The sequence below is a fragment of the Anas platyrhynchos genome, chromosome 34 (genome assembly GCF_047663525.1).
Source record: "Anas platyrhynchos isolate ZD024472 breed Pekin duck chromosome 34, IASCAAS_PekinDuck_T2T, whole genome shotgun sequence".
NCBI lineage: Eukaryota > Metazoa > Chordata > Aves > Anseriformes > Anatidae > Anas > Anas platyrhynchos.
In genome coordinates this window covers 4,750,590-4,774,468 of record NC_092622.1, presented here as the reverse complement: position 1 = coordinate 4,774,468, position 23,879 = coordinate 4,750,590, and the positions used below count along the sequence as shown (strand labels likewise).

The window sequence follows — 23,879 nt, the reverse complement described above, 5'->3', positions numbered from 1 at the left end:
CATGAAGTACAGACAAAAATCAGAACAGTCGCACACATGATAGAGACCTTCAGTCATCATGAGGTTTTGGTCTGCAGTGTGTTCCATGAGTGGTAGCACATTTTCAACGAAGCATTGTGGCTTTTCTCCAGTTCCCTAAAATGTGAATATACTGACTAGTAGAGAACTTCCATGTGGAACTAAAAAATCTGGATGATATCACCAGCAGTAAAAGGTAAGGAGTTATGAGAAGATTAAAATATCTTTATGAGTTTATGGTATTTAACCTCAGTCAGTGTTTTATGGGTATCCAACCTTTTTGGTTTTTGCTTTTATCTAAGGTAGTTGGCTCAGAAATTGCAGAGTCCAAGAAATAGTTTAGCAATAAATAAATCCTGTTAAAATTCTTAGACCTCATTTACTTCATTAACTGACAACCATTCTTTATTTCCTCTTCATCCAAAGCAGCCTGAATGCAATAAAATTCCATGCATTCTACAACTAAAAACAAGTTTAAAGATAACAAAAATAAAAACAAACAAACAAAAAATGAAACCAAACCAACAACAACAACAAAAAATACAAACAAAAGGCAATGAAAAAACAACCCCCATTTTTTCCATTTTTCAGAGATTTTTGAAGAGGATAAGGAACTTTCATGAAAGGACAGAAAACCCTGAAAAGACTCTCTGGGAGTCCTTTCAATTATTATCTTTTTTTCATTGATGATTTCATTAATGGAAGAATTAGCTGTGTTTGAAGGTATGCAACATTTGTTCTTTTTTTTTCCTTTTTTTTCCAGATCTGTAGAGAATGGTTTACCAAGCTCTGCTGCAAGTGACAAGTTGATCGAGCTAGGAAAAAGAACATTTCATCAAGTCTTGGCAAAATAATTTTACAGTCATTTCTACAGTACTAAATTTCTTCCAGTATGAGAGAACAACAGTTTTCCCTGCACTGAGGTAACTTATGTTTGTGTATGAGTTTCAGCATTGGTTCATTTTGATTTATACAATAATTTAATTTCCCTGTTATGAGAATAAACAAGGAGAAATATTAGATCATGGCAATGGACCTTTTGGTAGGAATGAATATAATACTTATATAGAACAAAATCACTTTTTACAAGTTCTCAAAAGAGAACTGTTTTTGTGGTTGGTTTTCTGCTTGGGTCTTTTTCCTTAGGCAAGTATCAAAAAATCAGTTAGTCTGATTATATAGAAGTCAGAATGTGTGCTTCTGAGGAATGGAAGGAATACTTATAACTACAGCACCCCTACCATCATGGTAGAAAAATCTGCTTACTTAATCAGTGTGCAAATTCTGCTGACAACTATGCTGACAGCTTTTTAAGTTGTTAACATACTTCCCAGAAGCGCATCCTGTGGTCCCAAACTGAAAGGAACTGGTCTTGAAAAAGAACATAATGAAACTGCATTATTGTTTCAAATATTACACTTAAAGTCATTTTTCCTTCTTTCCTTCATCTTTTTTCTTTCTTCTCAGATTCAACCTGTTGACCTCAGAGTCCCTCCAATCACATCTATTCTAGTCACACTGACATGGAAGAATTTGAAGAAACAGAAAGGTAAGAAAAACAGTCACTTGGGCATGTCTTTTTGCTGAAATCCTGGGGATATACCAAACTAAGTGACATCATGCACCAACATTTCTGAGAGGTGAAACTAAAGGTGAATGACCTGTTGATAAACTCAATCACAAGCAGTTGACAGATTTAATTATCTTGTCACCAGTTCAAGTGCTGCCTTATTGTACGTTTCACTGAAGCACAGGCTGACAGTAGCCAGAGGAACTGTGTCCCCACTTCTCCCATTCATCCATCATTAGTATTCATTCTGAGTTAAAAAAAAAATAAAAAAATGCTTCTGGCACATTTATCCAAGTTGTCAGCAGAATTCCTAACATCTCTGTTACCTTCCAGGTGTCATGACTGCTCATTTCAAGTCAAGAAGCACTCATCTCCCTTAGTCATTTTTAAAAGCAGAGCAGATTACATGCCCTGACTTTAATTTTTTCCCTCATGGCACACAAAGTAATTTCTCTTAGGCTCACAGTAGTTCTTCTTGTCTTCAATACTTATTACTAAGAGATCAGACTAAGAAGAGGAGAAAAAGAGTGTTTCTGACAGAGGCTTTGATACAAAGCCCTAAATTCTTAGATGTTCCCAGCTTCTCAAGATAAAGTACAATATCTGCACTTACTTGCTAAGCAGTAGTAGATGCACAAGCCCAGACATCAGAGATAACAAAAGCATCTAGAAGAGCTGTGAAAACAAACACCAATACAAAAATAAGGCATATTTGTTGTTGGTTCATAAAAACAGGTTTATGTTCTGTGTTGGCCAATAACGAAAAGTCCAATTACATTAAGTATCTAGGTGTAAGCAAGAACTGGAACTTGACAAACCTTCCCCTGAACCTGTTCTTTCCCACAGAAGGACATGCCACTGTGCACCAACTACACCTTCTTTAAGGTTCACATGGTACACGATATGCATCCATAATGATGCATCAGCAATATTCTGTTATGACTAAGTAGAGAAGAAGCTATTGTTTCAAACTAAGTTACAAAAATAGAATATAGAGCAAGAGTAGCTTGGGAACAGAGAGAAGGCTAGTTTGAAGAACTGAAATTTTTAAGTAAAACAGAGAAAAGCTGGTCAAAAAGAGAACAACTACTCCAAGTGAGGAAAAGTCTGCCACTTTCATAATTTTTATCAGTGTAATAATTGTGAAGACTTAAAATTCCATTTATTCCACATGAAATGAGTCTATTTTCTACACATACTTAATGTTAGTTTGTAGAATTTGGCTGGTGTAGCCAGAAATCCACTGAAGATTATGAAAACTATTTTTAAGATTCCAGCTGCTTATGTATGCAAGAAATTAATCCGAAGCAGAATATCCTGAGCTTCATCCTTTTGAACTAGTTTTCAGAGCCAAATGAACAGGTCTTGGAAAACACTATAGAAGCTGATTGTGCCCATTAAGTTTTTCATGGACAATGCTGCATATTCCTGAGCACAATGAACTGTTACTTTATCTATGGAGATGTTCCTCCAGAAGAGTATTCCTGTATTCTCATGTCTGAATAGAAACATGAGGACAGCATTGTGGTGCTTTCAGGGGCTGTATGACAGAAGGATAGCTGTTCTTCAACTGTACATGCTGTACCTCTGGAGCTGCAAAATCCATTCTGAATACTTTTTTTTTTTTTTAATAGAGTTTGTCCCATTCGAAATACATTTTTTAAAATAGTGTTTGCTTAGTCTTCATTCTTAAAATCTTGTGTTACCATTTTGCATATGTATACTAGCTATATCCAGTAACCTCATGAAACCCGTATGTATGTCATAGAAATTAAATTAAATCAAACAGAATACCTGGGCTTAAATTTCATTATTACCACAATGAAATAGAACATTGCCAGAGTTAACCCTCTGCTTAGAATACTTAGAGACATGACACAGCTCTAAAGAAAGGGAGACAGTGGTTAGGATACTTTGGAAGCCAGTCAGAGACAGTTGATGATAATCCAACCACAAAGCAATCTGTTGGGTCCGACATTAACTACCCCAACATCTAATAAATCCCAGTACCATTAAAGTACCCAACAGAAATCATGCAATAAGACTCCATTTATGCTACATCTCCAGGGAGTGAACCAATGTCTGAGTGGTAGGGTGATATATAGGCCCAATTTCATTTCTCTGTATGGAGACTTGGCATTTTTTCTAGAGTTATTTGCTTGTGGTTTGGGTTTGATACCTACTCTGTAGTCTCTATGTGGACATTCCCATGTAGTTCTTAGTTTCACAATCTCTAAGTCCACACTGGCCTGTTCACAAGTTTATCTGATACCCAAAGTAAGCTGCAATGATCTGCTTCAGTAACTTGCCCAGTATGTTTTCTATGTAGATATCTCATCGCTCTTCTTCCATAAATACAACAACAGTAATATGTGACCATAGAGTCTTGATACAGCAAAGAAGGAAGCAAATATTTAATCATTACTGTTGCCAAAGTCTTTGGTAATGGTGGTTTTTTGTTTGTTTGTTTTAATAATAAAAAGAAAAAATTCAAGTGTTGAGGCACTTTCGAATGTAATCTCTCTCTTTTTATTAGAGACCACAGTGTTAACTAGCTCTAATGATTGAGATCACATGACAAAAAATTTTGCCATTTGACCCATTTTAGAAAAACTTTCTATTGAGATCCATTACATCATTTTATGCAAGAGTAGCATTTAATAAACAAATAAAATTACTAGAATGGTCTTTTTTTTTTCTTCTTCTAAAACAACAGTATTTAAGCTAATTCAGTATTGATAAGCTTACATCATGCCATATCACAAGTGAAAGCAGATACACACGTGTAGATTCCCTTCTCTGACACCCAATATAAAGTGGCATTACATTGAGAAAAGCAAATGCAACATTAAAACTGTAGAATCTTTTCTTTGTCAAGGATTCTGGAGAATTTCAGGGAAAGTAATATGATTTTCTTGATTCTCAGCTGACAACTGGGGTTACGAAAGAAGACAGACCTTAGTCATGCAGTAAAGATGAACAGAATTACACTAACAAAGGTGAGTTCTAATGCTGCCCACTAGTAGAAATGAATGGATTTCTATTTCACTTGACTATATTTTTATACTTCCTTGGACTGTGAAGTAGCTTATTGTCAAGAAGCATGTTCACTGAAAACTATCCAGGGAAAGCACAAATAATACTAAAAGCAAACAACAAAGCAAAAACAACCCTAACAATAAAAAGGAGCTCTGTCCTGTTACATCTCCAGCTTAGTTCTCTTGAAAAGCAAAATTCTCATTCTTTTAGTGAAAACCACACCCTGGTTTCTGAAAGGTTGATTGCAGTCTAACTGCTTTCTGGTATATATGGTCAGCATCTGCCTTAGTAAACAATGACTAAAGAACTTTTTTTCTGTTAATCTTTAAATAAGTCTGTCCTCTTAATCTCAGTTAGCCAAATGGAGAATAACCTTACCTAACCTTATGGATATGAGAACAGTTGTAGTGCCAGGTGTTACTCTGTAAACTTCAAATGTAATCACTCTTTGAACAAAACTACAAAAATTTCAACTATGGTCTTAAAAAAAAAAAAAAAAAAGATGTTATACGTGCCCTAGCATACCAAAAAGGTGGTCAGTTCTATTGAAATTAATAAAATATTGATTCCTCAATAAATTGCAGAGTTACACTGTAGGAAGCTTTTAAATAAATATATAAATAGTTTTCAATATGCCAACTCATTAAGCTTAATTTGAACAAATCTCTTTGTGTCATAGCAGTGCATCAGTGATACAGCAGCACTTATCAATTAAATTACTTCTCATTAAATTTTTAAAAAGAAATGAAAACACAAGAGTTAAAAACTTCAGTACACCTAAATAACTAAACTTAATAGATACAACTTTAAGACAGTGCATAATTTATATATATAGGGAGAAAAACAACAGGAGAATACTTCCCATTTTTAATCAAATGGTATTGAAAGAGGAGGTGAGGCTGAGTACATCCATGACAGATGAGAGGAGAGGGGGCAGATCCTCCTTTGGCATTGTATCTGAAAACAGTTTCTGCTCTAGTTTAGTTTCTAGACAGCCCTCTGTCTCCACTGACCACACAAGGATCCTGGGGAGAATTGAAGTGCTGTATAACCTTTATGGCGTTGTCCCATTATCAGACCATGGGCAATCATAGGTGAATTTCTGATTAAAGGAAAGGGAAATTCTATGTTCCCCTAAGTGGTATCAAGTGCTCAGTACTGAAGTCCAAACCCATAAAGTCCATTCTTCCTCCAGATGATAACAACATCATTTGTTTTTTATAAGCAGGTTCTTGCTGATATTTGATTTAAACAAAGAATAGAAAAGCACAGGATAAAAGTGTGTCACTTCCTTGCAAACCTAATTCTATTACTCTGCTTTGTCACTGTTGTTTTGACCAACATGTTTATTATTTCATAGAAGAGGAGTACTCATAGTAAAAATCTGAAGGAAAATGACATTTTTTCATTGTTTTTGTAATTGAAGTTATTGTTTTGCTACAAACTTGCAGTCTTCCTTATTCTTATTTTTTGTCCTTGTGTGTTTACATCCCTCAGGTTTGGGGTGGAATAAATCATCAGGTGGAATAGCAGGTGAGGAGGAGAATATTGGCAGACAGATGATAATGCTGCTTAGCTTTCTGCACAGGAGATGCTTTTCTGGGCAGCACATTGCCACCTACCAGCAGCTTGGCTGAGCAGCACATTCCCCTTTATGGCTGAAGCATTTCCAACTGCACTGAAATGCAACATGAACGGTGGAAATAACATGCAACACTGCAAGCTGCACTTAGCAAGTGCAGATGGAGATCTCCCTGGGCTCATGCAAAATAAGAAACTAAGGGCATGAGACTACCACATGAACTAGAGAAAGCCCACATTTCAGCATCAACACTAAAAGGAAATTCAGTCTACCTTCATGGTGCTTTTGTAGCTTTACTTTTAACACCTTTCCATGCACAATCACTGAGTCCATTTGAGAGACCAGTAGCATTAGGGTTTTTAAGTAGTTGACCATGTTGCAAGGAGTAGTCTGATGCTTAGCAATTGTTTAGAAATTCAGACATAATTAGGCAGTTCCTCCAAATATACTGTTGTGCAGCAAATTGTTTAGGAGAATGCAGCTACAACAAAGAAGCTTCCAGAAAAATCTGAAAAATCTACCTGGCCATGTGATGAGAAATTCTAAACTGCGTGAGTCTTTAAAACGTGATCAACTTTTATTCCTTTCTTGCAGGGAAATAAGAAACTTTTTCAGTGTGCTCAGTGACCAAGGTGTATCTAGTTAAGCACATGGTTTCATAAATCCAAGCTCTTGAGGTGCTAGCTATTCTGAGAAAATAAGTCTTCGGAAATTTCTTTATGAAGTCTTCAATCTGAAAATATTTTATCTAAAAAATGCTACTTTTTAAAGTCTTCTGTGCATGAGCAGATTGACTATGAATCTCTTTTGTCACACCTGTAGAACTCTATTTACCATATATAAGCTAACAGTGACAAGCACTCCTTTGCTCTGCTCTGGGCTAAGAGCCAGCTGAAGTCAGCTGCAAGCAGCTGGCTTGGCTCCAGTGCACCTTACACTCTTTCCCACCATTGAATTATTACCAAATTCATCTTCTTAACAAGTCATCAATCCTTTATTCTGCTGCCCTGTGCTGCCCTGAGAAGCTGTCATCAGCCCAAGCTTTTCCTGTTGGTCTCTGCACATTCCCTAGTCTTTCCATTTTTTTTCCCAGCTGTGGATAACATATTGAAGAAGGATCCTGTAAACATCTGTGTCAGGTTTATCATTCATTTTAAATGAAGATACTGTTTTAGTATAATATCCAAGCTGGTAAACTCCTGACAGACTCTCTGAGATGCAGTTTCAGCACTAAAGCAAATAGGGAAACCAGAAGCTTCCTTATCAGTTGCATTCTATAACAAAGAGAAAGACGGGAAAAAAAAATATGTTTTAACAGAGGGGAGCTTGCAGAATGACAGGCAAGTGGAAGAGAATCTACTAGGAAATGCTACTATGGGAGTGTCTAAAAATAAGTATTTCTATTTTAAGATTGAAAGAAAGCACAAAGTACTGCACGACTACGTCCTTTTGTGCAACAAACGTGCCAAAGGTCTATTTTTTGACGTGTTTGTTTTTTAAAGCAATTATTTATACAAATAAGAAAAATTGAAATATTGAAGTGAAATCTGCAGCTTAGGGGTTGAACAAGAGCAATTCAGTCCCTTATCCATAAGGACTGATTCACTGTCCTGGAACCGCCTCAAAATCCCAGTACATCCTACGCCTTCTTCCTCTTAATCGAGTAGCAGCAATAGTTCAGACCCATGGGCCATCTAGGTCGCAGCCAGAGAAAGGGATATCCAGTGCTATCCAACAGTCATTTGCAATATTCCACAAAGGAAAGGGCAGCCAGCCAACAGACAGTAGCCTGGATTTGGTCTGTAATTCACACTGATTAAGGGTACAACAATGATGACCTCTGTCTGATATCAACTACAGAACACTGACATCACTGTTCTATGCCTTAGCTTTCAGTTTGAGATGGCTAGACAATAGCTGTTGAGAAATACTATCAGCTAAGATAGTATATCTTAACATACAAAATAACTTTAACTAAGAAGCAGAAAGATTTCTTGGATTTTGGCAGTCCTGGCTACCAACTTGAAAGGAAATTGTAAATATAACAAACACTCAGGATAAGACCTGAGTTTCGTAAGAGGACTGTAGATTCCAGCCAGATAATTTGATTGAAACAAGGAGCATCCTTCTATCACTAAGTTTCGTTAGCTAATAAATTTTCAAACTCCTATCGAGCTGATGAAAGTCACAAACAAAACACTGTTTTTGGTGGCCTTCCTTAAGCACAACGGCGGTTTCCCAGATAATATTCCTCACAGCCTCCTCATCGTCTAGCACTTATCTTCTGTTTGACTTTGACTATGCTATTATTATAAAATGCATTGCAGAGCACTTTACCATTAAGCTTTAAGTCTGTGAAGCATATTGCAATGATCTTTTTTGCTTGTGTTAAAGGACCATGCCAGATTTAAGAACATGACATCTCATGGCATACAACTTGTCATTTGGAACACAAATGCATGTTGCAGTATGTCTGGTCCAGAAGACAGAAGTTTCACATGGTGAAACTAGTAAATTAACCGATATTGCAAGATGACCTCAGATAGCTTCACTGCAAAACACTCCCTTTCAGTAGACTGATTTAAGTAGTCAGAAACAACTTTCGGAGAATGAACCACCAAAATAAATAAAAGCCTTTTGTGTCCCATATAACTTTAAAGAACCAAGAGCCATATCAAACAGGTTGCACATTTTTTATCTCAGGTGTTCCTTGGTAAAGAAAATATACCAAGTTTATATTATTTCCATAAAAGGTCAGCTTCAGTGAAATTTCATTTCTCCAAGGCTAAAGAAAAGAAAAAAAAAAAAAAAAAAAGAAAAAGAAAAATTAATCCAGGCAAAGTTTAGCTACAGTTGCATATTGTACACAAAAACTACTCTCCGCCTCCCACCCCTACATCCACCTTTTAAAAATCAGCTTGCCAGTTGCTATCTCCAACACATTCCTTGAGAGTTGAGGCATATCTTCTAATTTTTGCTATTTTCTGAAGCACCGGACATGTGCCATTTGCAAGCACCTTTTAAAATAGAGTTCTCCAAGGACAGCTTATACAGCATGCATCCAAAGTTTTAATAGAAGTAAAGGCAAAGACAGCTATTTGAGAACAAGATACGGGTATTGATCCATTAATAGAGTTTTAATCTTCACATAGATTATGATTAGACATTTTTCCTGTTTTAATAATGTATTACATGAAGGATGGAATAACATTATACTGAAAAAGTACATTTGCTTCCAATTTGATTAAACGTAGTCTGTCAAAAATACTTTATCTCCTCCAGTATTCTTCCCCTTAAATTTTTGTTTCTTTTGTTCTTAATAAGCACAAAGCCAAACGTTAGTGCCCTGAAATCCTTTAAGAAATGGAAATTCAATCCTCAGCACACATGCTTTTGTCACATGTTTCTGGTTTTATTTTATTACAAGCCACAGCACCAACACAAAGCTTGAGTACAAGCACAATATTTCATGACTGCTGCAAAGTAAGCAACAAAATATAAAAATCTGTTTAGTAAAAAACTCGAGCAGTGTCTGCCTAGCTATAGTGGTGCTTCAAATATCTTCGGATTAGTGCCAATGTAGTGCAGTATATGATTTAACAAGCACTTCAAATGAAGTGTTTATTTCATTGGTTATTTTATTTCATACACCATTCCCCCTAGATCTGCTAAAACATTTGAGAAACAGTAAAATGTAGTGGCAGACACACTAAGCCATACAACAATCTACTGAGGACTTTCTCAGACAGAAAGCTACACAAGGAACAATAATGAATAGCAAAGAAAAAAAAAAAAGAATATTGTAGTATGTTCAAGGAGCCAAGGATGTAGGCAGAAGAGGAGTGATCTTTTGGCATAAGGAATAAATTTAAGAAGCAACAGCTTTAGCTTTTAGATCCTGCCTCATCTGAACCAAGGCTTGTTGGACACTGTAGAAAAAATTCTTTTGATGTCCACAGGTTAGCAGTACTTTGCCTGAAGCCATCCAGGGGTGAAGCCTGATTTTTTCTTTGCTCAGGCTGCCAGCACATAAACCTGAACAGAAAAGGTGAGGGCCATCAAATTAGAGCAACAAATTTGCTGATTCCCAGAACACAAAAGACAAAATACCAGGAATCTTCAGCAGAGATGTATCCCAAAGCAAAGAAGTGGGATATATTCCATATACTGTGGAAGTGCTTATTTCACCCTTTCTTTTTCCTCCAAACCTTGTAGACTTACACCACACATAAAATAAGAACAATGATGCCTCTCTAAGTATGGGAATGGGAAGAGGGAAGGCTGCTAGGCACAATGGTCAGGAATGTGATTCCAAAGCCAAACATAAACACCTATAAGTTTGTGACAGATCATCTAACCAGACTGCTTCTGAGGAGTGGAAATAATAGAGGCTATCTTATAGAGATGCTTTGTAGTATTGATGATTCTCCAGGCTCTTATTTTTTCTTCACAACAAACTGCATTTATTAATGCTTCTGCATTTGCTCTGTTCTAAATTCCCTAACTACTTGCATCTTTTCCTCATGTAGGGTTCATTTTGAGGGTTCACTTTCTTTCTTTCTTTCACATACACACATTTTTAAAAAAATGCAAACCACAATGAGCTGAATATTAGTTGGACTCTAACTACAACTCTACTAAGCTAGTAGAGTTTTCTGTGCCTACCAGCAATTGACATCCGTGCCTTACTAGAAGTACATAATCTACAAATTTCATAGGCATGAGTAAGATGTCAGCTGTCCAGTTGCCTGCCTGTATGAATAGCTCTTCCCCTTTGTATTCTTTTTCAGCAAGGTTTTTGACCCATTCTCATCAACTCTTCCTATTAAAAATGATATAGAGGAAATTTGTTTATTCATTTCTGACATTTGTGGGAGTCTTGTTCATTCGTTACTAACAAAATAGAGCATGATTAGTCATTAGCATGTTGCCTAGCAATGGCAACAAAGAAAAAAAAAGAACCTCCAGTGCTCTGCAGCAGGCACAGTCCTTTGAAGTGTTAATATTAAAATTTCTGAGAATGCAACAGAGTTCCTGTGCCAGACAAACAAACAAACAAACAAAAAAGTGAGGAAGAGGCCTGCAAAAATGGAAACAGAAAGAGGGAAGGGAGACATTTCCTCAGTTTTCCTGAAATTTTTAATTGGTATTACTCAATCAGTTGTTAGCATCATTATTTTTAATTGCTATTACTAACTTTACAAATTAAATACATTATTTTGTAAACACACTAGTCCTTCTCTGAGAATGTGTTGGGAACAGCCCTGAGCAGGAAGCACCTCTCCTATGAAGACAGGCTGAGGGAGTTGGGGTTGTTGAGCCTAAAGAAGAGAAGGGTCTGGGGGGACCTTACAGTGGCCTTCCATTACCTAAATGGGGCCTACAGTAAAGCTGGGAAGAGACTCTTTATCAGGCAGTGTACAGTGAAGGGGACACGGGGTAATGGTTTCAAATTTAAAAAAAAGGTACATTTAGATTAGGTACTAGGAAGAAATTATTTATTCTAATGGTGGTGAGGCACTGGAACAGGTTGCTCTAAGAAGCTGTGGATGGGATGCCCCTGGAAGTGCCCAAGACCAGGTTGGATGGGGCTTTGAGCAACCTAGTCCAGCAGAGGGTATCCCAGCCCATGGTAGGGGATCAAACATGATGATCTTTAAGGTCCCTTCCAATACAAACCATTCTATGTTGATAAGACAGGTGGAAAATTTAACCCCTTAACTAATACTCTTAAGCGTTGAGTTTGGCTCCTAAATTCACTAGGAGAATATGGGAACAAACAAACAAACAGACAGCGAGACAAACAAACAAAAAAAACAAAACCAACCAAACAAAAAAACCCTTTGAACAGTCTTTCTTGCCATTTCACTTTAGCTGCAGTGACTCTGAATCTAAGCATAGTCCTGTAAGAGTTAGGAGGAGGTGGGAAGGAATAAATAAAGGAGCAATAAACAAGATAGCACTTTACCCTGAAATTAATTCAGATCCTATGAAAGAACAACCTTCACGTGACAGACTTCTGGGTGCCATAAAAAGGTGGTTGTTAGAATATTACAACAAATTTCCATAAGACTAGAAGCTTTGTGCTATCTCATTAACATGGCTAAAAAAGTAAATATCACTCCTGCAGAGGTTTTAAAAAATATTAAACAACAATAACAACGAAGCTATGTTTCAAAAGAAAAAGCCAACCTTTTTTTTTTTTTCTGTGAAACAGATGCTAAGCTTTCCAACAAAATTTACTCAAAGAAAACAACCTTTTTGTTTTGAAAATTAATTTATTAAATGCTCTTTTAAGGTTTTAGAAAATAAATACTTAGTGATCAACAACATATTTCCAACATATGGCTTAATTAAATCAAATTGATTTGTAATCTTACAAAGATACTAAGGAATAAAACTAGCTCCTTAGCCTTTAGAAAGGTCGTTCTTTTTTCCCCTGATTAAAACTCATAATTAAATTACAGCAGCTATGTTTTTCATCAAGGAAGTGGTTAAATTACTAATGTTATATAAATACATTACATGCTAGCTCAATAAATTAGAAAGAACAAGGATAATCTGGTTAGAATCCAATTCAGAGGAAACTGTGGGCGGATCCTTGTGTGCTAAGGATCCTTGAGCTGTGTAATGGCATTATTGGATGTGCCTAAATAGTTACAAAACTGTGTCTGTAGGAAGCCTGGAAACTATCAATGCGTTCTGCCAGAGCGAACTGGCAGCAAACAGAACTGGAGGTGTGCAGAAATTAGAAACGAGTGGGAGATAAGAGGTGACAAAGTTTGTAACATGGTAGAAGGGATCATAAAAACTAACTTAATGCCTTATTCGAAAAAAAAAAAAAAAAGTCTCTTTACTAGGTGAAGCTGTGTCAGCTGTGTCCTGTTGTTTCTGTACAGTTCACAGAACAAGCTTTAGAGACTCTGACTCCTAGTATCTGAAACTTTTAGTCAGTTTTTACTGAATACAAGATTCAAAATCTCAGGTGTATTTAATGATATGCATCCATTTCCTGCAAGTGCAAACTTGCTTCTGATCAACTTCTTAGAGACACTAGAAAAAATGAGGGCTTCATGGAAACTGGGCAGGTGTTTGTGGTCATCTAGCACAACTCTATAACTTGAAAGCAATTACTTGGTGTAGCTGGGAACCACTGAAGAACTAGTGAAACTGTTTCAGCTCCGTGGTGTGCCAGGTTAGTTCCTTGCTCTGTTTAAACAAATGCAAGAATTTTTCACTACATCTTTATCTCACACTTTGCATTTTGATTTTGAGGAAATGCAATATTTTTATTTAAAAAGAAACCAAAAACAGGCATATGAGGCCTTAAAAAAAAAAAAAATTATATATATCATCCAAGTAAACTGTATATTGACAGATTCCAAACTTTGACACACCTCAAACGAGAACATCTGTAGGTCCTCTGCAGTATGTGAGGCAAAATGCACTCCTAAGACACAGCTTGAGGTTGCCTTAAAGTAGAAACTGTTGGTAATTTTTGTTTTTTGTTGTTTTTTTTTTTTTTTCCCCACGTGCTGACTTTGCAAATAAGTAACTTCTTTGGAAGCCCGTAATAGAAGGCTGTGAACATTGTGTATGCAGTATTTTCTTAAACTCGTGTTCCTACAAAAAAAACACACTTCTAAGCATGTAAAAGCTTACTTTTTCAGTGGCTATGGCTGTACAAGAAAGATATATAGGGAGACCTTTTAGAAATTAAAAGAAAATCAAAAAAAAAAAAAAAAATTGTAGAGCTTAGGGATATGGTTTAGTGGGGACTGTTAGTGTTAGGTTAGAGGTTGGACTCGATGATCTTGAGGTCTCTTCCAACCTAGAAATTCTGTGATTCTGTGATTCTGGATGGCCATTTACATGAGAAAGCACAGGATAAATAAGGTTCATAAATTATTCACAGCTCACCAACAAAATTTAGGGCATCAAATCTTTTTAGAAATTAAATGAGAACTGCTGGCAGAGTGATTCAATTTATTCCCCCTGAAGGGAGAGAAAAAATAATTTCCAATCTTCTAATAATTCTGATTTCTTTATTTTGTCAAAATTACCCTAAAAAGGAACCAGTGACACATCACACTGTCACCAGTACTGGTATTAACCGTCTTGCTACAGTTCCGATGTTTCAAGGCAGATAACATAAGATTTTTTTGATTAAGTCTTTCATTTAATTAATGAATAAAAATGTCTGGTATTCCATTTTCTGTGTGAGTTACTCACATTAAATGGAATTTGGCCAATTCAAAAGCCAAATTTTTTTTGCAGCTTTAGAAAACTGCTGGTAGTGAAGTAACAGTCTGCAACCCTGTCAGAAAAGCAGTCTGTGGTGTGCATCAGAACATTCTAACAAGCTGGTTTTTAAGCTGTTCCTAAATCTTCCTCTGTTCAGGATCTGAATCTACCACTATTATACTATGTGAAAAGTTCCAAATTTAGGTGTTATCTTAAAACAGAGTAGGGCTTTTCACCTCCAGAATCTTTTTTTTTTCTTCTTTCAAAAGAAGAAGAGCAAGACTTTGCTCTCCCTCCTTCCAGCTAAGCTAAGGTTCTTGCTTCTTGTGCCGCAATAAAAGTTATGATGTAATCCTTATTTTTCCACATATACTATCAAGGCTTTATTAAATTAAATCTTATGATTAATATGGCAGTTACAGAAAGGAAGCTGCTGTCATCATACAAGGAAGCATTTCCAGAACCATTACTCTCTTCCTCCCTGCCCTGCCTTCTTTAAGCCCTTTCCTTCTTCATGCCCACACTGTTTACAGAATCTGTCTTCAATAACTAGTTAAAGCCAAGAAATATCTAAAAGGGAACGAATTGTACCTGCTTCTTCAATGCCTGAAGAAGGTGCAAAGTTCTGCAAAATCTGTGAAGTGTGAAGTATAGGAAGGTATTTGAAGCACAAAATCTGTCATGAAAATGAAACAGGCTGAAAAGGCTTTGCTATTTTGAGGCACCTCACAGGACTAGTCAGATTAGTGAGTTAGTTCTGCACAGAAGCCGTTTGATTTGTTTAGAATGTAGTAATTTCTTACCGTATTTACAGTACCCCCAAACCATGTATCTCTTCTCTTTCTTTTAGGAGGTAAATAATGGACAGAGAAAAATGGCTTCTCCTTTCCCGTACAAACTAAGCCTGGGCCATAAAAACAAAAACAACCACAGATTTTACAAGTTTCTGAAGTTGTGTATTTTTTAATGTATTTGTTGTATCTGCACATACGGATTCAGTATTTATGTACTTGCAGACTGTTATGGTTTAATTTGACACTTCTCATCTTTCAAGTGGAAAATTTTTAATGATGTGTAAAAGTCAAACATAAAATTGTGAACAGGATGGGTTTTTTGTTGTTTGCTTTTTTGTTGTTGTTTGTTTGTTTTTGCAATCATTTTTAAGCATGTTTCTTGAAAGAATCTTCCCTTAGTCCTACCCATACTTAAAAAGGTTTTTCTATTTGTCAGTGTTTGCTTCATTTAAACAAGCTGGTACCTCGATTTTCTAGTGCACTTCAGCACACTGAAGTCATTCTGACTTCAAAAATTAATTTACCTGCCTGTCTATTTCATGAGTAATTAGTTACCAACTACTTTTATTAAGAAGCAAAACAAAACAAAACAAAATGTAATGTGTGCAATGAAGTGACCTGGATTGTTTTCTGATAGATAATCTATGCAAGTAGATTGAGGACAGTATCTACCCTAGACCTCCACTGTAGAAGAGCAAACTTGGCTAAGATACAGGCCTGTGGCACCAGGTTTCATATTGGTCTATGCAGATTATGAGGTATTTTATCCTACAGAAATAAATTACTGTTCTAAATCTTCAGAGTACAGAAGAACAGATTGGAGTGCAGTTTTGTTACATTCAACAATAAGCAGCCCCATATCATTTTAGAGCATCTAACAAGTTTTTCCACCCTCAGCCTTTGACAAAGATTTCATTTTACAGACTTTTTACCTGTTGAAATCTTTTGGATACAGAACCAATGACTTGATTGATTCTTCTACTGATTTCTTGTGTAAGTTCATCCTTTGTATAACAGGAATAAAAAAAGATGAAGCACATAAGAATTCAGCCTCACCTTCACAACCAAAGTAGATTGTTTGCTGACTCTCAATGTCCAATATGGACTGTGTGGATATTTGCCAGGCTAGACTTAAACAGCAGAATATGAAACGTCATAAACTCATATTCTGTTTCAATTTTTCCTCTTCTCAAAAGACTGACAGCAGAAGGTGGTCAAAATAATGGTATTTAACATGATCAAATGATTGCATCTGAACTTCCCAGCTAACCTTCTAAAGGGGCTAGTGCAATCTTTGGTTTGGGGCAGAATACAGAAAAAATAAATAAATTTTATTGAAAATTATCAGTGCACTTATGCTGCAGTCACTAACCTTTCAGATAACTGAAAACCCTTTCCAAATTGTGGAAACTACGTTAAAATACTTGAAGTCTTCACGGATTCTTGCCTGCTAGCTGTCTTAATCTCTGCTAATACAACTGTATACTTCTACACTACTAGCCCTGCTATGGAATGTGACAAATTAGTATTTTAATTTGGGACAGTCACAATAGCAGTTTCCACTGGCTATATGTATATTTGGTAATCATCATTTTCAACTCAGATAACAACAACTGGAAAAAGAGTCAACCGCTCTGAGCAACCATATATTCATGATATGTCCATCCCTGGAGATATTAAAACTTGACTGGACAATTCACTTAACAAGCCAATCTAAACTGATCTGGCTTTGAATATGACAGTTAACAAGATGTCTTTCAGAGACCAAATTATATACTTCTGATTTCTGTTTTGTACAAGTCCAAGCAAACATTCCCAGCAAAGACATAATTTTTTCCACTTACAGGTTTGGTACTATGGAAATGGACTGTAGGAGCACACATATTGATGTGATGGAAATATAGAAGTTCCTGTATTGTGCCTTGAATTGGTGTTACAGCAAGACCACAGGGACAGACTCTGAAGAGTTGAAGACTTCTAACAGTATTTAAAGGCAGTTCTCAGTGCTTTTGTATTCTAACATATGATGTTTGGATAGATATTATTTCCTCTCTTCATTTTCAAAATGCATCATTTTTCTCTACTCCTGCACAGAATTTGATACAACATGGATTTTAAGATATTTTATCTGCTGTATCCCAAACAAAAATTAATTTATTCTTTTCCATGGGTAGAGAAGGAAGGAGATGACACTGGCCTAAAGCACTTGACTTTGCCCTGCATCATGTAATATTTCAAAATGATGCAATAGGAATTTTCTTCAGATGGAATCATTCTGTCATCAATGGTCTTAGCCTCAGATGTATCATAGCATCTATCTTCAGTTCTCAAAAATGTCCATGTAATCTCAATGGAACAATGATCCTTGAATCACAGAATAGCAGGTGAGACTGGATACAAAAGGGCCTTTCAGCTTGTGCTCACCAAAAATGTTATGACTATATTTCACAAAGCCATCTTCATCACTTCTTTCCTATTATGTCCATCTCTAGCCTCTACCACGCCCACAACTCTTCCTCTTACTACCACAAACTCCGTTTTGAAGCCAGCCTATTCTATCTGATCACAACTGATAAGCACTGGCTGTTGATGCTTGTCTCAGCTCAGCACAATGAGAAGCCAATGACAAGATAAAAACAGATCTGTTCGAGAAGCAACTCAGATGATCTTCCAGTGGTACAAACTACAACTAAATATACACTCTTCCTTCAGCTGGAAAGACAAAATATATGAGCCAACCCTTGGCAATCATAAACATGAGCTTTGAACTCGGCAACCAACACTACCCTATTAGCTTGCATATCAAACACATTTCCAGGGGTTCATAGACAGAGATCAGAAAGCCAGTCTAATAAATATAGTTCTTGCCTTTGAAGTTGGAAGTGTTGAGGCCTACTTTGATTTATTTTTGCTAACAGAAACTGCACACGTAGTTGAAAGGAAATAGTTAAAAAAAAAAAAATCAAAACAACAACAACAAAAAAAACCTGCTGAACTGCTGCTGGAAAGAAAACAGAAGATTACATGTATATGATTGATTACTAGCCAGCTACAGTACATTGCAGAGCAGCCATAACAATTGTAAAACAAAATAAAATCAAGTGCTACACATGCATAAAAAAAAAAAAAAAAGAACAGACACTGTCAGAAAATAGAAGTGATGGGCATCAAGGGTTCACTTATTCCTTGATGTTACAAGTGATACTGATGCACAGCATCTGGAGCATGCGCTGCCAAGTTCCTGCTATAGTTTGAGTAGAGAAGATGAAGGTTCCCCTCAGCTGCATTCACTTCCAAAAATGTATTTATATATCTCTCAAAACACTACGGAAAAATAGAGCCAATTATTCTGAAACAGAAAGGCCATGTCCTGGCTCAGTACCCATACAAACATAATGGATTATCCAGTTGATTTTAAAAGGGCTTTAAAATTTATGCCGCTGTTCTCCCTCTATTTTCTACAAAATTTTCTCTGCAAAGGTTTGCACTCAGCTTCAGGGTGGATATAAAATTCACACCACCTTATCTCCTTCCCTCAGCTACATCTGAAGCTGTGCTTAAAACCATAAATAACCCCATCAAGATGGCTATTTTACTGCAAGCTTTCAAACCTTCATACACATTTTAGAAAACACGGACAACCTGTGTATTGATTACTGTTTTGAGGTTCCATTTTGCATGGACCTAGCCAATTTTTTGGAAGGGTCCGCAAACCAGCTGCCCAGGTATACAGAAAAAAATCTGCATGGAAAATTCTTTGTACACTGTCCTCCCAGTTTCCTGCATTATCTGCTCCCTTGTGACACTGACATAATACCTACATGCTGTTGCTTCTTTACTTTCTGTTCAGCATCACGTGTTCTCTATCTACTGACTGTCACTGTAAATGAAGCAAGTTATATATTTTTGAATGACACACTAATTTTCAGAGCAAAACAGTCAAACTTAGGGACAAGGCTGGTGCAGACCAAAAGTAATATTCCCCCTCTGCTGTACAGGTGACAGAGCACTGGCACAGGTTGTCCTGAGAGATTGTGGGGTCTCCTTCCTTGGAGATCTTCAAAAGCTGACTGGGCATGGTCCTGGGCAGCCTGCTGTGGCCGGCACTGCTTGAACAGCAGGTTGGACAAGATGACTGCTAGAGGTCACTTCCAAACTAAAATAGTCTGCAACTCTATGAGATGTGAGATAAAGTAGAGAAGAAAAAAATAAGTCCAATTTGGCAGGAATTTTGGATAATCTTCTATTTGTCAGAGAGATCAAAGTAACTGTTTACTATAAGTGATCAACTGTGCACTAAGGCAACAGACAATAGCTTGTAGGTGTTGGCTTTGTAGGTGTTTTTGTGGCTTTCTCCTATCACTGTCTATGACCAGAATAAGCATTTGCATGACTATATGAAAGAGGATTTTTTTGGTTTTCATCTTCATCATTAAGAAAGAAACCACTAACAATTTACAGAGATCACAGACAAAGGAACTAAATGACAGATGGTTCTGATTTTTAAGCGGCACAAAGTACCCCAAAACATTGGAAAGTAGAATTTACAAAAGGCCTGGCTGCCTAAACTAATGCTGAAATTGGTAAATTTCAGTCCCACAACTGATCATTCACCTGTGATACTACACATAGCTTTACAAGCAGCACCTGCTTCAGGTACAGTTTCAAAGAAGCACATTTCAAAAGTTTAATATCCTTTACTCAGGATTCATTTTGCACTGTTATAATTAATTGTGTGTGACCTGTACATAAGCTTAAAAGGTTCTAAGACATATTATCGACAGCTATGGCAGGCACAGAAGATTTTGAATATTGAACATTAGAAACTATTTTCTCCTTACATTTACACCTAAATTTAGCAGATTTGTTTTAAAGAAAAAGTTTAAGTACATGCCTATTTGTTGAGAAGCCTAGATTACAATTTTTTTCTTTTCCAATCTTCTGTTGCAGAGGTGGAACTAAGCGGTTGGTTGCTTCCAACCTTACTGAACTGATTCCATCTGTTTACAAAGAAAACAGCTTGACTTTTTTCCTCCTGGATGAAAAACAAGATTTTGTTTATAGCAGGATGGCATAAACCATCTGCAAGGCTCCTTCAGATCAGTGAGAGTGATTTAACTTCCGTTCAGTACAGCTGTAGATCTTGTACAAACTTAAAGCTGCTTTCATTTATAATTCATAAAGGATTGACCCCAGTTTTCCAGATGGATGTATATGCTGAAAAAATGTGTCACAGTCTTCAAAGGCTGTGATTTTGCCATAGCACACACTCGTTCAAGTTATGGCCTATTTTATGCTACTACCAGTTCAAAATAATTTAAATAGCTCTGACTAATTTAAACAAAGCAACAATAACATAGGCAAAAAAAAAAAGCCCTCTCAGATGCCATTAGTATTTATGTAAGGTATCCTTCAGCTAGTGTATGTATTTTGATAAATAGATTCTTCATTTAGTTAAAAGAAATATTAGGGTACCCCAGTAAAACAAACCAAAAGTGAAACCATGAATTTGCAAAGTTGCTTTAGAATTTGACATTTCTGCTATTGGATTTCAAAACATATGTGGTATTTGACAACAATAAAACAAAATTAAAAGACCTTATAGTATACTGGGAATTACGCACTTATGATTGTATATATTCTAGAAAACAGCTTTATTTGTTGTTTTCATAACTACATACATTTATAAAACAACAGCAGAGAATCAGGAGGTAAGTACTGATATAAATATTTAGGTGTATCTCTTTAAATAAAAAGCAATTAGCCTTGATAATAATTTTGTTCTTCTGTCATATGTGAAATGTTGACTAAGATAATGGATGTCATTCCCATATGAATCATTATACTTACATATTTACAGAGGAGAAAGTTTCTTTGTTTTAGAGATAAAAACACTAAATTGTGATCCTACTTGCTTAGTCTTTGCATTGAATTTAATCGGAAAATTTTGTCTGACAATTCCAGATATTTAATACACATACAGCTGAGGAGCAAAAAAGTAAATAAACAAACAAACAAAAATCTGTAAGATCACTAGAACTACTAGTATAATACACAAAACAAAAAGTTTAAATATAGTTTTAGGATGAACAAGTAGATGTTTTAAATGAGTACATTTGGATGTCGGCATTCACACTGATCAGTTTAAAATGGCTTCTGTCAGAGAGGTAGAGATAATTGAGCTTTCTTTAGCTGGCAATCTTGAATCTGAGTATTAGTCACTTTTTCATTTCCAAAGTCATTCTTAGGGAGAAAAAAAAAAATGTTTTTTTTTTTTTTATTTATATATTCAGCTGTTCGAGACATTTATGCATTAATATAGAAATTAATGCATTAATATGGAAAAAGCATTATGTTTCAGACTGAATATGTGTATGGAGAAAAAGCAATAGGAAGTTTTTATGATTAGAATAATCAGCTACAATGAAAATAAAATCTGTAACTAAAAGAAACCAGCAGAAATCTTTGAAAATTGCTACGTAAACTGGTCTGGATGGATAAGTCTGTATGCACAATTAGCAAGAGGGCAAAGTTCTGATATGGACATTTACTGACTTAGAATCATAGAATCATAGAATATCTTGAGTTGGAAGGGACCCACTTGCTTCATGGAAACGCTTCTTCTGAAGAAGAAGCCAGCATACTCTCTTGTGTTAGAAAGGGCCAACTGCAGTGTGCTGTTTGACACCTATAGCAGTAACACTTTGGTATAAACATAAGCCATCAAGCCAATAGCAACAAAAAAAGTTAAATAAAAATTCACAGGAGATAGTATATGCAACCAGTGCTTTGATGTGAATTTTTAGTTTTAAGGCCACAGTAGCTGATAAAATGTTAACAACAGAGCTATATGATACAGCTTGTAGAGTAACCTGGATAGGAATAATCATATTTTATGACACCTCTCCATCCCCACTACCTCTGGAATATTGGGTAATCCAGAAAGTATTAAGAGACCCATTTGAATTTCCTCTCTGTCACAGTGAAAATCACAAGGTACTAATAAATATTATATCACAGCCACCCACTATAAGTGTTACTATAACCCAAGGCACTGTATGTCCTTCTCTACTAGCACCATAAATAACTGATTATAACACTCTAGGGAAGGTGGGTGGTTATTTTCAGTTATAAGCAGGATCCATGTTCAAAGAACAGATTACAGATAATTATGTGTGCATTTATCTCTATTAATTATTCATTAATAATTATGCATGTTTATGTCTCCTGTCAGCTCAGCCAGCAAATCACTGTTTTGAAGACAGTCTCATCATAAGACAGCTGGAAGCAAAATGAAGGCTTACACTCCATCTTTCAATAAACAGACACTATGCATTTTGTAGAACCTAGATATCTTCTAAATCAAAGTGTGTTCTACCTTACTAAAGTTTCACCTTCACCTTGTAAAATGCAAAAAGCTGAAACAGGAATACGACCAAAAACTTATATGCTTTCCTGATATTTAAAAAATAAAACATCAACATACATGTATATGCAAAATAATAACTACCAAACAAACAAACAAAAACACTTATGAATATTTGAAAGGGTCAAGCCAAAGAATTACTAGAACTTGACAAAACAGTAACAGTCCACAGTCACTTTACTGCAGAGTACTGAATTTCTTTTTAGATATCACTAAAAAGGAATGAAAAGGAATGAAGGGTACATCTGTCTTTTTTCCTGTTGGAAAGAACAGAATTTTTTTTGAGCCATAATTACTAGAAATGAGCAACAAAAAGGGAACAGGTCCTTCATATCACTCCCGCAGTCATCTATGCCACAGAACCACAAGTTCCAAGTCTGTGCTTACCAGCAGTAGCTGTAATGATAATCAGCCTCAGAATATTGCTGTGTCAGGACAGAACTGAAAATACAATGATTCAGCAAATCATGAAAAAGTTCACTGCTCTGTCAAGAGAATGTCACAAGATTTCACTGTTACATACTTTCCCATCTACTTCAATTATAATGTACATTTTAAAAATAATCTAGTTTATATTAATTAATACTAATTAAATATAAACACTTTACCAAATCAGAGCTATTGCTAGATAAATTTATTACATAAAATAAAGTGTAGGCACTTTGTAGGTACTGAAATCTCTAAATCTTGTTAACAGTATGCACTGAGCATGTATGGTGAATGTGTAACAGGAAACTCTGTACCACAGCATGCCAGAAGATGAAGCATCTTATCTGCACAGTCCCTTCTCAGGACACTTCCCCAGCTGGCTCCAAAGGCAGAGTTGCTCATGGAACTGCCACCTAGGCTGGCCATGACAAGGTGCATGTGGAAAGATAATTGGGAAGTCCCAACATGCTAGTCTTGTGATTTCACCACTGAATTAGACAGTGAGAATCTGCTCTACAATTGTGCACTTCAAGCTTTATCTTTTAAAACTAATCTGAATGAGGTAGGCTTTTGTTTTTATATTACCCCATCAGCTGAAAAGAGTTTGATTCTATCATGCTGTCCTAACTTGGAAAACCTTACCTCTGCAGTCATTTACACAGAATAAGCAGATTCACTCTGCACAGACATCAACTGACATGATAGTTCAATCTCATTTCTCAACTTTTTTTTGCTGGAAACAGTCTCTTTGTACTGTTGAAGAAAATTCCCCTGGAA

The 23,879-nt window shown here is 36.1% G+C and overlaps 1 long non-coding RNA gene across 1 annotated transcript; it reads left to right on the top strand.

Moving 5' to 3' along the window:
• Nucleotides 1-1,055: 1,055 nt before the first annotated feature.
• LOC140000845 (uncharacterized) lies at nucleotides 1,056-7,488 on the top strand. Its single transcript, XR_011806090.1, has 3 exons — nucleotides 1,056-1,567; nucleotides 4,515-4,587; nucleotides 6,125-7,488. It is a non-coding gene; the product is annotated as an uncharacterized lncRNA (long non-coding RNA).
• The last annotated feature ends 16,391 nt before the right edge of the window (nucleotides 7,489-23,879 follow it).